A 17276-nucleotide genomic window follows, 5' to 3' on the forward strand; every position below is an offset into this window, starting at 1 on the left:
TTATCCTAAGTAATAAAGTCCAACATGAAAAAAGCAACAGCGACCTTTCTATTGCCGAACTAGGAGGTCCAATCCCTAAATGCATTTTGATACGTGAAGTAGCACTACAGTAGTACTTTGTAATATTCTCTATTTCCTATTCTCCTCTGAGATGAATATTTATTTTGTTATATTCCTTGATTTGTTTTCTCCCCTCTCTTTTATCAATTGTTCTCTGTCCTATAGAAGGCAGTGTCATTGTTACCTGTTGACTAGGAAAAATAAGTTAGATAACCACCTTTGCGCGTTAGTATTGACCACACACTGCTCATACTATAAAATACTATTCACAAACCTAGGAACGGAGACTACTTTGTCTCCCATCTTTTCTGTGCAGGGATCACACCCACAGTAGCAGAGATCTCTACCCTCATAGGTAAGCCTAGATTTTAGAGGGAGGTACAAGGCGGGGCTGGACTAAGGAGAATACTTACTACATAGAAGGAGTTTAGGGAAAAGTAAGGAGGTTTTAAGGAGGGTGGGCTACTGTAAGTCAATCATCACAGTACTTCAACACACTGCAATATAAAATAATGGAGGTGGGGACTTTAAATACATTTCCGTATAACTTTTAAATTGCACAATTAAACTTGTCTCCAGGGCTCTCCATGGCTTACAGTATTTACTGTTTCCTTTCTATCAACCCACACATGTAGACTTAGGGCCTGATTTAGAACTTGGCAGACGGGTTACTCCATCACAGCAGTGATGGATATTCCGTTGGCCGAAATCTAAATACTATTATAAGTTATAGGATTTCGATTTTGGCAGACAGGATATCTGTCACCATTGTGACGGAGTAACCAGGCAGCCAAGTTCTAAATCAGGCGCTTATTATCTATATGCTGTATATGACTATGGTGTTATCAGTGATGTCATCAACATTGTCATTTGAGATAAAATCAGTGATGGAGTTTGTGAGATACTAAGGAGTGTTTTTTCTAGTGGCGCAAGTTATAGTTTGCCTAGTAATCTACAACTGGTAAATTCACAAGTTTTTAAATGTTAGTTTGTACCTTATTTCAACACTTAGCTATAATGTTTCTTTAACCCTTGTGTTTTCAAGTGGCAGATTAGTCAGCATTGGATTTGAAAAGCTTAGCCAAAGGTGCTGTTATACAGCAGAAATAATGTTCTGGGATCTTTAATGGAGTGGCACCTTTCAGCAGCTTGCTAATATTGTAATGAGTTAGACAGTGAAAGGAAAAGGGGCTGAGCTGCTGAATTATAACCGTAAGGTTAATGGTGAGACGAAAGTGTATTCACAAGGGATGGTGTTTTTTAAAACCATGTGGCTGCATGACTGCACAGACTGCAGAGAATTGCTGTTTTTGCATCTGCATTTTGCTCATTGGGTGACAGAGCTTTCTAGTAGAACACACTTCACATTTAAGTTATAGGTCCAAATTATAAGTTTGGTAGTTGTAGGACTGCCAGACTCGCGGTGGTGGTTGGACCGGCGCAGCTGTGGAGGTCCGACTGCCACATTACGACCCTGGCAGTCCAAGCACCATCTCCGTCAGGATCTTTAATACCAACGGAATGACAGCTGTCTTGGTTGTAATCAGCTAGGGTGCACTGAACTCAGCACCACCCTGCTTATTACAACCTTGTTCTCTCCAGCCTTTCCATGGTGGTTGGTAGAGAACAAGTGAAGGGGGACACGGGGGGCCTGCTCTGCCCATGGCATGGGTTGTGCAGAGGTCCCCCTGCCCAGTGCAGCAGCATTGCCATTGGCTCTATTATGAGTAATGTTGGTTTCCGCCAGTCAACCCAGCAGGAAAGTCATAATGGGGCTGACGGGGAGGTTGCCAGCACCATGGCAACCTCCCTCTCTTGAGTCTAAAGGACTGATGTTTCTATCCGACAAACTCACAATCAGCCCCTCTATTTATGCAGGTCACCCATAGGGCTATTTCGAGACCCTCAATGAATATTATGTATTGGTTAATTCTTTTAAACATACCTTATGTTGCTTCTTATTATCATAATGTTTGAGTCTCGGGACACACGTTATCAGTCAATTATACTATTAAGTAATTGGGACATGTAACTTGGCATTTAAACCCAATACTCAATATTTCACTTAAGGTACTTTGCAAATTTTGGAAAAATAGAATGAACCATACAATGGTTTTTACTCATTTGTAAACATCGGGTATGCATAATTACCCTATGGAACAAATGTAATCATTGTTATTATGCAAACAGGAGCTGAGAATGAAGTAGAAGTGTGTTTATATGCTAATATGTAGATTATATCTACACCTTTAAAAAATGGCACTTCTTCAGTGTGACAAAGGCTGTTTGACAGCCAAAACTCGTTCAGACCAATACTGCCTGATGTAATAAATAGGTACTAATCTCCTGCTCTCAAGTGCCAGTTCTCTCTTATTTTGGGGAGGAATTGTAGCAATTTTAAAGGTGTGAGTGCTAGTGCCAATCCATGAACCACCAACAGTTAGGAGCCAGCCAGGAACTGCAGACCTGTTAGTTCAGGTGTTTTTGTACGCCCAGGTGGTAAAAAAATTCACTCCACTCACATAATTTGCAGAATTTGGGCACTCCGCGCTACCTGGAGTAATATGGAGTACCCAAAATTCCACCATCCGGCGCATGGTGGAATTTTTTTACATGTGTGTGAGTTTTTGGCACTTGAACGTGCGCACCACGATATTCTCATGCTGCTTGCGATCGAGCATGAGATTTTGCACCTGCTTACGTGGCTTCCAGCCATGACTGCCTCGTTATAGTGCTGCTCGCGAGAGTAAGCAACCATGGGTACACCTCAAGCAGGTTCTCTACTGGAGAAGCAGCTAAATCTACTCAAAAAGTGTTTTTTTAGTTGATTGCCTACTCCAACGAACCGTTCAAGTTGTTTTTTAGTGTGCTAAGCCTTTTTTTCTTTTTTTTCAACAGGAAGGAAGTACACCAGAGACTCCAACTCCCTGCTACTGTGCAGCAGGCTCTTCCCAGTGATTTATCCATCTTCTAGTCACTTTCCACTTGGATTTCAAGGTGGAAGGATCATTCTCTTTGTCAGCTGGATATATGCCTTTGGATATAAGGACTTTGTTTTATGATATCATCACACAAGTTAGTTCAAAAACTATTGCATAAGTGTGTTGTTTGTTTGATAGGGCATGCTCCAGTATTTCTTTATGATTTTATCTGATTTGTAAATTTCATTGTCCTAGGTGGCCTGGAGTTTCAGTAGGGACCTAGTTATTCGTTTGCATTTCATTTTTCACCTTTTGTAAAGAATTGTTTTTGCACATTTCAGTACCTTTTCTCCATGATTGTAAACATTCATATATTTTACTATGTGGCCAAGTCTGCCAATGGTCCATCCAGCCAGTAGGCCCAGTACTAGTCATCTGTGCATGAAATAACTGTTTCTGTATACATGTTGTTTGACTATGTGGTTGAACGTCATTTTGTGTACTCAGCCAGTGTGCCTTTGCCATATGCTTGCATGCGTCTTTGTTTTCCATGCCTCCTTGCTCTCTGTTGTTGTTCTAGCCAAGTGGCTGGTGCCCATTTTGTGCATCCAGACAATGTCCTTTTGCCAGAGGCTTGCATTTGTTATTTGTTCTCCATACTTCCTTGTTCCCTGTTGTTGTTTGACCATGTGGCTGGCAGCCATTTTGTGCATCCAGCCAGTGTGCGTTTGCCACAGGCTTCATTTGTTTTTGTTCTCCATGACTCCTTGTTCGCTGTTGTTGTTTGACCATGTGATTGGCGGCCATTTTGTGCAACCAGACATTGTGATATCACTTAACAATATCCTTGATCATTAGTATATGCGTATTATGGATATGATTATGATGAAAACATTTTGCATTTTTCATCTGCACCTCCCTGCCTCACGATAGGTTTCTCATACTCCCATATAAACATCCATAATTCATTATCATTTGTTGTTTAATTTTTTGTTTTACTTTTATTTATTTAGTTATTCATTTATGTATTTATTTATTTATTTATTTTGTCATTTTTTTTTTTTTTTTTTAATTCCTCTTTTCTTTTGCATTTTGCCTCGATCCATCCAGCACAGGCGCACAGCCACACAAAAGCATTCATATTTTTAGGTATATTTCCATTCTCCCCTGGACACCCTGCCTGCCATAAACTAGGTACACTGCAGACACATCAGCAATTAGCATCATTCATTTTTTTTCATGATAATTCCATTTTCCCTGGACCACCTTGCCTGACATTGGCGCACCTTAACCTTCATTTTTTTAAGGATTATTCAATTTACCCATGCACCTCGCTGTCTGCCACAGTTTCTCCTTTAGAAAAGATGCACATAAAGCAAAGAGCTGAAGCTGTATGTTGTTTTACTACTATTCTGGTTGGAAATTAAATGTTATGGCATGGTGGTGTGGTTTGACTTCATAATGGTTGGATAAATTGTTGTTAACGATTACCTAAGTAGACAACCACACTAAATTTTATTGCCTTTGTCTGTACTAATTCAAACTGCAACAATGCAGCCTTTCACTACATGTTGTTCTTGCTTCTTTGCTTTTAAGTGCACAAGAGAAGAAGAAACAATACCCACAGTACTGCCAAACAGAAGGTCTGTTAAAAAAACATATGATGTTAGTTCTCAAATCTCTTCCGCTAGTGCACATTAGTGCCACTGCCAACTGAAAGCTTTAAGATGGCCCCAAAGAACGTTGCTGCCAAGAAAGTGGCAAGTGAGAAGAAGCAGCTTTCCACCGCTGGTGTGCTGACCACAACCTTTTTCGTGAGATGTGTGCCTGCTGCATTGGCCTCTGGGGAGGAACCTGGGAGCAACACTCCTGAATCAACATCACCACCCCAGCATAAGCCCATGCACATGTCTGTTATCGAGGCAGCCACTGCAATCATGGCGACACAGACAAGCACTGATGTTGAATTGGATTTATCTTTTTCACAAAGTAGTACCCAATCATTTCAGGAAACAGAGAAAAGCGGATAACAGCCACAGCCAGGAATGGGAGATCTTCCTGAAGTTGGAGCAGAACAGGCGGTTGAGAGTCCTGCAGAGCAATAACCTCATTTACCCACCTATTCAACCTGCTCCAAGGGATGTGGCACAGGTAACACTGCCAGTGCCTATATTTGTAAAGCCCCAGCTGAGGCCTGCATCAACCTCCACCTCAGTAGTATGCACTGCAGAGAGGCAATCAATGATGCATAAACCTACCTCCAGTTCATCCTCAGCCATTGCCACCTGCCCACCAAGAAAGTACTACTTCCCAGTTTGGGACGTCTTATGCAAAGCAGACAGGAAGAAAACATTGCAATATGCTCCATTTGCTAAACAAGTGTTCTTCGAGGTAAGCCTGGTTCACATTATGGTACTGGAGGCCAAACAACCCATATGAAAAAATATCATGCAAACTCGTGGGAGAAGCACCTTAAAAGAATTGCTGAATGTGGTTGTGGTGAAGGTAAGGAGAGCTGGGACACATTGGCTACAAGTCCAATCAGGGTGTGATGTTATGAGGAAGAAGAAGGTGACATCTTCATGCAAAACAGCCCTGTCTCCTGTAGTGAACCAGAATCATCTGCCTCAGTGATCTCAAAATGGTACAAGGCTCAGAGGCAGATGAAGACCACGGCATACAGTGACTGCCCCAAGACGCACATTGAGCCTACCACCACCTGCTTCTCAAAAATCACCTGCTGCAGTGGCCCCAGAAATGAAGAAAGTCCAGGCAACTTGTTGGACCTGGCCCTTTCTGTGTGTGCAGTTTTAAACTGCCATGTTGACCTAGCAAATGCACCTACTTGCCTGGCCCAAACCTTACATTTTAGTATATTTAAGGCACTCTTAAGGTAGGCTGTAGGTACCCCCATGGGCAGGGTGCAGTGTATTGAAAAGGCAGGACATGTACTGATGTGTTTTACATGTCCCGATAGTGAAAAAATGCCACATTCAGTTTTCACTTGTGCAATGCCTCCCTCTCCTATAGGTTAACAAGGGGATTGCCTTTAAATACCTTTTAAGTACAGTTTCCCAATGGGAGCAGATAGAAACAGGGAGTTTGGGATCACTTAACTCACTAATTAAAAATACATTTTTTGGTAAAGTTTTTTTTTTAAATTGTCTATTAGAAAGTGGGCATTTTCTTGCTTAACCATTCTGTGCCTCTTCCTGCCTGTGGAATCCATGTCTGGGTCAGACTGAGAGTTGGGCTGTTTGTGAATTTCCTCTAGACAGTGACACAAAGGGAGCTGAGGTCTCGCATATCCTGATGGGTCTTCCTGGGCTAGAGTGGAGGGAGGAGCAGACACCTGCACCTAAAGAGCTGTGCCTGTCTGCACCCATTGCAGTCTCTAACCCCCTGGAGTGTGTCTGGAGCCAGGTCTGGGCAAGGCAGGAGCTTGTGAAGAACAGAGAATTTCTTTTGAAGTTTGCCTACTTCAAAGACCCAAAACCTCAGAATTTTAGAACACTTCTTGATCAAAAAGAACCTCTTTCAAGGAGAAGAGCTGAACAGTTGTGATTAGGAATGCTGCCACTTTGCTTTTCTGGGTTGGCCTGCAGTTGTTGCTTCTGCCTGAGAGAGGACAAAGACTGGACTTTGCTGTGTATCCTGCTTGTGAAGTATCTCCAAGAGTTGGACTGAGCTTCCCTCCTGTTAAGAAATCTCAGGGACAGCAAAGACTTCACCTACCAGCACATGGGTACTCCTGCTGAGGACCCTGACTTGCCAAGTGGCACCAATCCAGTTCCTAGGCTCTTGGAAGTGAAAGCTGGCCTGAAAACCAACAAAAAACAGGCACACAGACTCTGGATGATTCCATAACTGACGCTGTGCCCCTGCCTGCAACACAAATCCTTGGGCCCCACTGGAGTCCAACGACCCTGACTGACACCACAGGGCCGAAGCCACTGCAGCCCCACTGAAGTCCAGTGACATTGTGAGTCCTGAGTGCCCTGTCACTGATGTCCATTATACCTGACTCCGCCACAGCGCCTGTAACTCTATGGCTTGACCGTGACCCCAAGAGGTCACCCCACAGATACTTGACCCACCGGATTCACTGACCCGGCCAGATCGTAAGGGACCAATGCCATACATCGACGCTGTATCACCTCCCCCGTTCTGCAATAAGGAGCCAACAATGCACCGGATCAAGCAATGCCTCACCTCCCCGACTCTGGGCACTGGCTTGTTTTTCTTCATTACCAAAGCCACTGTACCTAAGGATCCACGTGACTCCGTGATTGGCGCCGGCCTCCTCGTGAGTGACATCGGACTGTTGGGAATGACTCCATCAACAACGTTGTGATAGCCCCAGGTGAAGCTATTGTGTTTCTAAATATTTTTACTGGGATTTAACAGTTTAAAAATCATATCTTTGCTTGTTTATGCTGGATTTTTGTCATTTTGGTCTTGGTTGATTTAGATAAATATTGGCTATTTTTCTAAACTGGTGTGGAGTCCTTTTGCGGTATTTTTACTGTGATACTGTGTGCATTTGTGCAAATACTTTACACATTGCCTCTGAGATAAGCCTGACTGCTTGTGCCAATCTATCAATTGGGTTAGCAGGGGTCATCTGAGCTGTGTATCTACCTTACCCTGAGTAGAACGAGGGTCCCTACTTGGACAGGGTACAAACTGACTGCCAAATAGAGACCCCATTTCTAATACTACTATTAGGGCATGTTTAGGCAAGAGGGACCCTACGACCTCAATTACATGACTGCATGTTTGTACAAGAGGAAGCTGGCTAAAATCTTAGCGCTGGACCTCCTGCCTTTCTCTTTTGTGCAAGGAGTGTTTTTTATTTTATTTTTGTAGGCCATCTATCCGAAAGGGAAGGTTCCAAGTCAGACCTATTTTGCCAGAGTTGCTGCTCCAGAACTGCATCATGATGTGCTACAATTGGTAGAAAAAACTTTGCTACAAAGTGTTGTTTGCACTATCCATCTGATCACAGACATGTGGACCAGTTGTCAGGTGACTGATTACATGTGTATCACTGTACACTGGATCTCTTTTGCGGGGGTACGGCAACCACTATCTACATCTCTTAGCCCTGAAGAACATTTTAAGAGCATTCAACTGCATGCAACGGTAGTCATGTTCGATATGGAGAAATCACATATGGCTGCAAACATCTTGAACGGATTTAACAGCAAGGTGTCAAAATGGCAGCCACCCAGAGGTCTCTGAACTGGATTTGTTGCGATGGACAATGGCAGTAATATAGTCAAGTCCATGACAGATAGTGGCTATTCCAGGGTCCTGTGTTTGGTGCATTGCATTAACCTGGTTGTGCAAGAGTTTCTAAAAAAAAAAAGACATACACAGGTGTACCAGACATCCATTGCTAGGAAGATGGAGCTATGGTGGAGAATCGTGGACAGGGTCAACACCGTGGGACAGCACCCCAGAAAAAGGGAAGACATCAGGAAGAGGTGGAACGACCTACGGGGGAAGGTGCGTTCCGTCGTTGCAAGACACCAGGTAGCTGTACAGAGGACTGACGGTGGACCCCCACTTCCTCCCCCACAACTAACAACATGGGAGGAGCAAGTCTTGGTGACCATGCATCCTGAGGGCCTCGCAGGAGTAGCAGGAGGACTGGACCCTGTTAAGTCAAATCTTTACTATTATATCCCCCACCCAACCTGCATGCCATCACAAACCCCTACTCCTACCCTCACCCCATCACTCCACCACCTCACACATACCCCACCATCACAACCCACCCATCCCAATACCAAGCCCTGCATGTAACACCAATGCATGGACCCCCATCACAGACCTGCATAGACACCCATCGCCACAGCATGCCCATTACAGAGACTCACCCAGCCCACAATATCACCACTCACACAAGGCCAAGCTGACAGGGAAATCACAACCATACAGGGAAACACACCCATGCACAAGATGTCACACACAGATACATTAAGACTGCATTTGCATCCCCACAGGACCCATACTCAACCTCACCACAAAGGAGGTGCCAGCTACTTCCAGTCCCCCCCTATAGAGGCCCATAGTGACGACAGCAGCTCTGGACGCCTGGATCAGGATGACCAACCTGGCCCATCAGGGACCTCTGGACAGTCGGTTCCCCTGCCACAGTCCCAAACCACCACAGAGCCTCCCCCTCAGGAAACACCAACACAGCACCCACCAAGCGGGCCCATGCCACTGTCCCCAGGACACATCAATCAGCAGTGTGTCCACCACTACAGAGACCCCAGACAACCCCACAAAACCAGGACCATCAGGGACCAGGGTTCAGTGGCAGTGGGCACACAGTTCAGGGGACAGAGGCACAGGACAACAGGGAAACTGTGAGGACTGCTGTGCGATAAGGAGAGGACAGGCCCAGGGAACCCACTCTCCACGAGGCACTCTCCAAGATCCTGGGAGCATACCACCATTCCCAGGAGACCATGGGCCAGATACTGGCCAAGTTGCAGGAGACCCAGTGGCTGCAGGAGGCAGAGTACCTGGGGATCAGGGATGACCTAACAAACATCTACACCATCCGGGTCAGCATTGCAGGGGTGCTGGCTGACATGGCCAAGACCATGAGGGAGGCAGTGGCACAACAACAGGCCCCTGCCACTAGCCAAACCGATGAACAGCCTTCCACTTCAGCCGGCGCTAGTGGACAGGAGGCACCGCCACAGGAACAACAGCCCACCAGCACCCCATCCTCTGAGGAAGGAGAACTACCCTGCAACCGGTCCCTGCGATCCAGGCAGAAACCAGAGAACATTGCCAAGACGCCCGCCAGGAAATAATACTCTCTTGATTGTCACCCTTCTGTCCCATTCTGTCACCAGTCCACTTGAACTGCCATTGCTCCACTTCCTATGCCCCCTTGGACAATGCACCTGTGATACCAAGAGACTGGACTCTACCCTGGACTTTCCTCCACCATCACCCCAGCCCATTGCACATCCCCCTATAATTATGAACACTTAAATAAACACCCTTTGAACAAATACAAATCTGATGTCTGTCAAATGATTCACAAATGTGTTAGTAAAACCAAATCAAAGCATTGCAACTCAAATATACAGCAAAATATACTTTGGAATGACCTTTGGATGGGCAGCAGTTTACATAGCAGGAGCCACAGTGGGGCACAGGAATCTGAAAATAGAGATGCCAAAGGGTACAGACAGTGGCATAGATATAGGGTAAGAGGCTGCCTTGTACAATGTCCAACAGATAACTGAAATGTAAAGTGAATGTAGTGTGTCACTGGAAGTATTGCTGAATTATGTTGCTCCTGTTGTCAACATCTTCTTCCTCTGCCTCCTCTTCCTCTCTGTCCACAGGCTCCACCGCTGCCACAAGACCATCTCCAGGGACATCCTCCTGCAGAAAAGGCACCTGGCATCTCAAGGCCCGGTTGTGCAACATGCAAAATGCAACGATGATCTGGCACACCTTCTTGGGTGAGTAGTACAGGGATCCATCTGTCAGATGGAGGCACCGGAACCTGGCCTTCAGGAAGCAGAAGATCCGTTCTATAATCCTCCTTGTTTGCCCATGTGCCTCATTGTAACGTTCCTCTGCCATTGTCCTGGTATTCCTCACTGGGGTCAGTAACCATGAGAGGTTGGGGTAACCAGAGTCAACTGTAAATATTGAGGGATACATGTTAGCCACACACTCACCCTTAGGGACAACCCCTTACCCTTACACCAATATATACTGGGTGGGGACCTTGGTCTCACCTATTAGCCACACCCGGTGCCTCTGGAGTTGAGCCGTCACATGTGGGATGCTGCTATTCCTCAAGATAAAGGCATCATGTACAGAGCCAGGGTATTTGGCATTCACATGGGAGATGTACTGGTCTGCCAAACACACCATCTGCACATTCATAGAATGATAGCTTTTTCTATTCCTGAAAACTTGCTCATTTCTGCGGGGGGGACAAATGCCACATGTGTACCATCAATGGCACCAGTGATGTTGGAGATATGACCCAGGGCATAAAAGTCAGCTTTCACTGTGGCCAAATCCTCCTCCTGGGGGAACACGAAGTAGCTGCGCATGTGTTTCAGCAGGGCTGACAACACTCTTGTCAACACAGTAGAGAACATTGGTTGAGACATCCCTGATGGCATGGCCACTGTTGTTTGGAACGAACAACTTGCCAGGAAATAGAGCACTGACAGGACTTGCACTAGAGTGGGGCTGTGGGATAGCTGACATCAGGTCTGGTTCCAATTGGGCACACCTTTCCTGGATTGTGGCACAATCAATCCTGTAGGTAATGATAATGTCTCTGTCCTCCATTGTTGTAAGGTCCACCATGGGTCTGTAGACCAGAGGATGCCGCCATCTCATATTCAGCCTCAGCGGTAGAAGCCTATGGAAGAGAATGGTGAGCAGAAGGTCTTATTCCCACATCTATTGCACTAATGCTGATTAATGTAATTTAGAGAAACAAAATGTGAATCTGAAAATCAGTTGCTATGCCAGTGTCTGCTGTGACGCAGTTAGGTGCCAGGCCCTGTGGCCCCCTGAAATGCTGGATGCCTGATTTGTGAGGATGGACAAGTGGAAACGAGGTAATTGCGCTGGCGTTGTTCGCCGTCGTGGTAGGCGGTCGATGACCGATGCGCAACTTCGCATTGGTTATCATTTGGTCCTATGGGTTCCAGGAGCCAATGGCGATGTACGCCGGCGGTGACGGTATGCACCACCCCGGATGTCACCGCCATTTTCTATCTATCCACTCACTTGCTACCTGGCCTTCAACAGGAGATAACCTAAACTACAAGTACTGCTGTGACCTGTGTCTGGAAGCGACAATGGCTCATGTGTCTGGAGAAAGGGCCCCTGCCTTCACTGTGGAGGAGTTGGAGAAACTGGTGGATGGGGTCCTACCCAAGTACACGTTACTCTACGGTCCTCCAGACAAACAGGTGAGTACAGTGTAAGCCTTGATGCGTGGGCCATGAATGTAGGGAGTGCTGTGTATGTAAGCCACATGTAGGGGGGGCAGAGGCATCTGAGCCAGAGTGTATGGTGGTCAATGTATGTGTGTCAGGTGATGGGAGGGATCTGGTGGGCCATGAGTGTGACAGCCCGGACGGTTGATTAATTCTCTTTTCTGCTGTCTTTTCCCTGTAGATCAGCACCCACAAGAAAAAGGGTATTTGGCGTGCCATCGCCAAGGAGGTGCGGACCCTTGGGGTCTTTGACAGGCGGAGCACCCACTGCCACAAACAGTGGGAGGACCTGCGCCACTGGGCAAGGAAGACGGCGGAAGGCTGGGGCTGGCTTCCCAACGAGGAAGGGGTGCCCGTCGCACGATGACCCCCCTGATGCTCCGCATCCCGGCGGTGGCCTATCCGGAATTGGATGGGCGCTTGAAGGCATCACAGCAACCGCAAGGGGGTGAGTACAGATTCTGACTCCTGCTGTGCGTGCGTTAAAAGTTAAGAGTTACCTGGGTGGGGGAGGGGGTTATGGGCCCCCTAGGCCAGGGCAAAGATGGCAGGGTAGGGCCCTTGTTGGGTTTGCTCGGAAGCACACCTACCCCAATAGTGTTAGTGGGCATCTACTACTGGGCAGGGTCCTGTGGGTTTCTGGGGTGCAGCTAATGGCGTTAGGCATTGTATCCCATGGGCTGTTGACTATCTTAGTAACTGGTTGGGAATGGCCTAGTGCATAGGACTGCTCCCTGAGTGTTGTGTGCGCCAACGGTAGTGTTGTTGCTGGCATTGACCAAGTGTATCCTCTGTCTCTTCCCCCCCTTTTTGTTTTGACACCCTGTTCTTATGTGCATTAGCATAATCTGGTGGAGAAGCAGTGGCACCGGCGACGGGGGGAGCTGCATCCCTCATGGGCCTGGAGGCCGAATCTACTGACGGTGAGGGCACCAGTGGGACGGAGGGCGAGGGGAGCACCACGACGGGTACAGGAGGGGAGACCACAGACAGCGACTCCTCCTCCAATGGAAGCTCCCTGGTGTTGACGGCCACCTCTGTGCCCACCCCATCAACAGGTACAGCCGCCACCCCCCACCAGCACCGTCCTACCAGCAGCCCCTCAACATGCTTCCCGTTCCCGTTCACCCAGGAGGGTGGGCATCTCCTTCGCCCCAGGCACCTCAGGCCCTGCCCCAGTCAGCCCTGCTGCCCTCAGTGAGGAGGCTATTGACCTTCTGAGATCCCTCACTGTTGGGCAGTGAACCATTCTGAATGCCATCCAGGGTGTTGAGAGGCATTTGCAGCAAACAAATGCATACCTGGAGGGCATTCACTCTAGCGTGGTGGCCCAACAGAGAGCATTTCAGGCTCTGGCCTCAGCACTGATGGCAGCCATTGTCCCTGTGTCTAGCCTCCCCCCTCCAACTTTCTCTACCCAGTCCCAATCCCCTCAACCCAGCCTATCCCAAACACACCTTCAGACCAGCATTCACCCAAATCAACACACAGAAGTGGCTCAGGCAAACACAAGCACCACACATCATCCCACAGGCAATCACACAAGCACCATACCCATGCAGACACAGCAACATCCACTGCCTCCACTGTGTCCCCCTCTTCCTCATCCTGTACCTCCGTCCCAGTAGCGTCTCCACTCATACCTGCATGGACTACATCCTCATCCACTACCTCAATCACCAGCACGCCCATCACTACTCACCCCTCACTGGCAGTCACCACCCCCACAATGATGCACTCATCCCCTTTATCCTCTCCCACTGTGTCTGTGACCCCTCCTCCCAAAGTACACAAATGCAAGCACCTACCCACCCAACAGCCATCCACCTCACAACAGCATCCAGCCCATGCACACTCACCCAAACTCAGCAGATATATACCTCCTACAACCACTCCCTCTTCCTCCACTCCCAAACCCTCTCCCTCTTCCCGCCCCAGTGTTTCTAAAAAACATTTCCTGGCAAACTTTGACCTATTCCCTACACCTCCCCCCTCTGTCATTCCCCTCGGGCCAGTGTGTCCAGAACCCAGGCCAGCACCTCAGCCACCAAGTTGCCGTTTAATGTGGAACCTGCAACTCCCAGAGGCTCAAGGGGGGCACCCGTCAGGACAGCCAGTGTGCCACCAACCCCTTCAAAGGACCAAACCATTCCACCACCTGCCAAGGTGAAGAAGGGGACAGTATCCAGCAAGGGCAAGGAGCACGACCCACCCAGCAAGGCTGCCTCCAAACCTCCAGCTGACAGAGCCAAGAGCACAACAGCATCTGCCAAGGTGAGAAAGGGGCAGAAAACCAAAGGCAAGCCACTTCAGCCGACGGAGGATGCAGGTGAAGCCCTGGTGCCCCACATCAGAACCGTCAGCCCGCCACCTGCACCGCGTGCAGCACCACCAGCAGCCCCGCCGCCAACACCGCCACCTGCACTGCCACCTGCACCGCTGCTGGCACCAATACTGTCAGCAGCAGCAACCCCAGTGGGCAGCCTTCCGAGGTTGCAGGAGAAGGGCTGGAGCCTCCCTCCACCAATGGCAGCACCTGCACAATGGCCAGCACCGCCAGCAGCCCCGCTGCAAGCACCGCCACCTGCACTGCTGACAGTAGGACCACTACCAGCACCAGCAGCCCCAGTGGGTGGCCGTCCGAGGCTGCAGGAGATGGGCTGGAGCCTAGCACCACCACTGGAAGCACCCCCACCAGCACTACCACTACCACCACTTAGCAACCTTAGCCACCGCAGGATGGAGTCTAGCCCTGCCTCCATGAACTGTCATGCTACCTGTTCCCTGCAAATCTCGTGCTTCAGACAACCAGGTGAGGGACTGTGAACTGGCACACCCCAAGTACTGCATCACTGAGCACAAAGCCCCCTCCAGAACCAGTGGAGATATGCATCCACTCACCCTATCCTTGGCAGGATGAAGCAGACTGGGCTACAAGCTCCCTCCAGAACCAGTGGAGATATGCATCCACTCACCCTATCCTTGGTAGGATGAAGCAGACTGGGCACAAAGACCCCTCCAGAACCAGTGGAGAAAGGCATCCACTCACCCTATCCTTGGCAGGATGAAGCAGACTGGGCACAAAGCCCCCTCCAGTACCAGAAGAGAAAGGCATCCACTTACCCTATCCTTGGCAGGATGAATCACACTGGTCACAAAGCCCCCTCCAGAACCAGTGGAGAAGCCACCCACTTGCACACCCCAGGACCAAGCAGTGGACATGGAGCCCCCTCGTGGAGCAGTGGCGTTATTCCATCTTCCGGCTGAAGTGCCCCCCCTCCCCATCCCCCTGAGGTGCCTGTGTGTTTTCGACCTGATGCCCCTGCAGTGTTCTCTCCGTATTGAGGCAGGAGTCAAGTGTGGGCTTGGCCCATGATTTTTGGCCCAGTGGCCCATGAACAATTGTGAAGGACAATGTACGGCCTTCTATACATATTGTATATTTTTGTAAATACTGTTTTTCAAAACCTATATTATATTTGCCTATTTCTAAAATATCACTGGTTTGACTCAATTCTTTTTTTTTTTTCCTTGTGTTCTTCCAGGTGGTTACGGGGAATGTATGTAATGTTTTTGGATCTGTTTTTGTGTATTGTGTTGGGAGTGGGGGTGTTGCGTGTTGCGTGTTGCTTGTGTGTGTCACTCTCTTTTTCCTCCCCCTCCCCTGTGTACTAGGTGCAGTACTCACCGTCGTCGTCGCCGCCGTCTTTGGTGTTCCTGGTAGATGAGGAGGTAGACAAGCATCGGCAAGACCTGCATCTCGGGCTCCATGGAGTCCTGGTTCTTCGTTGAGTGTCAAGAGGTGAGTGGTTTCCCTTCCAAACACTGTATCGGTCATGCTTTTGATGGTATTGGTACCACCCCGGAAAAGCTGGCGGATAGGCGGGCTGTAATTTGGTGGGCGGTACATTGTCTTCCGCCTGTCTGTTGGCGGTTACCACCACAGTGTTTGTTGCTACCGCTGTGGTCGGAGTGTTAAAGTGGCTGTCTGTGTTACAGTTTCTGCTGTGTCGTGATCCCATTTTTGTTACCGCCGGCCTGTTGCCGGTATTACCAACGCTTTAACACCATCCGCTAGGGTTGTAATGAGGGCCATAGTATGATGGGCTAAGCTATGCCATAGTTGTATCTGCTACAGGACCAACTAAAGAAGGTATCTGAATGGTTCTCAGTTACAGGTGTGAAGGAAAACCCAGACATGCATGTCTTGGTTGAGAGCTTAATCCTTCACTTGGCTTGTAATGTAAGGCTCCAAAATGACATCATGTTGTCCAAAGAGTATATCTGTGCCACACTACTTGATCCTCCTTACCAAAATAATTCTGACCACTTTAATTCATTTTTCTGAAGGGAATGTTTCAAAACGCAAGAGGTAGATTGTTGATCAAGTCAGAGACCTGGAAAAAGAAGTCTGGAAATAAGAGTCCCACTGCGCATTTCTGGGGTGCCACCTTCAACTTCCAGAGAGGGCAGTCTTGTCTCACAACAGCCAACACCAGCAACTAGAAGATCGGAAACAACAACAACAACAGAAGAATCAGCTTCCAGAGAGGGCAGTCTTGTCTCACAGCAGCCAACACCAGCAACTAGAAGATCAGCAACAACAACAACAAAAGAATCAGACCCAAACTCTGTATTGGCTTGGTTTCAAGTGGCAGGTCTTAGGTCCAGTGCAGAGGTGAAGGCAGAAGTGGTTGAGCAAGTGGCAGCACCCATGACCATTCACAGGATGATCCTGGAGTATCTGGATGACCCAAAAGAGGTCTATGTGGATCAAAACCCATTGGTGTATTGGTATGGGAAGTAGCACCAATGGCCAGAGCGCAGCAGGCTGGCAATAAAGTATTTGGCTCGTCCAGAAGCCAGTGTATCTGCAGAGCATGTGCAGCTGAATCAGTTGTCACAGTGAGGACTAGTCTCTCACATCAAAACATGGAGAGATTGACCATGATCAAAATGAGCCAACATTTCATACACAGGATTACACTGTTCCAGAAACAGCTCAGGAGGAGGAGGGTGATTGGTCAGAATCAAGTGTGTTGCTGACCAACTTCTGGGTGAACCACCTGAGTTTGAAGATGAACTCTACTTCCCTGAGTGAGTATTCCACCTTGGAACTTTTTAATTATTTATCATTGAACTTCTTTCTTTGACCCACCCCAAAAAAGATATAACTAGTGGAACATTATCTTTGTGTCTAATTTACGCTGCCCCACAATTTATTGGTCACATGTATGGCCAGATTAGATTTGGACCACTGTGCTGTGAAGAAGTGTGCACAGTTTTT

This window comes from Pleurodeles waltl, chromosome 3_1 (assembly GCF_031143425.1).
Source record: "Pleurodeles waltl isolate 20211129_DDA chromosome 3_1, aPleWal1.hap1.20221129, whole genome shotgun sequence".
In the NCBI taxonomy this organism is placed as follows: Eukaryota; Metazoa; Chordata; class Amphibia; order Caudata; family Salamandridae; genus Pleurodeles; species Pleurodeles waltl.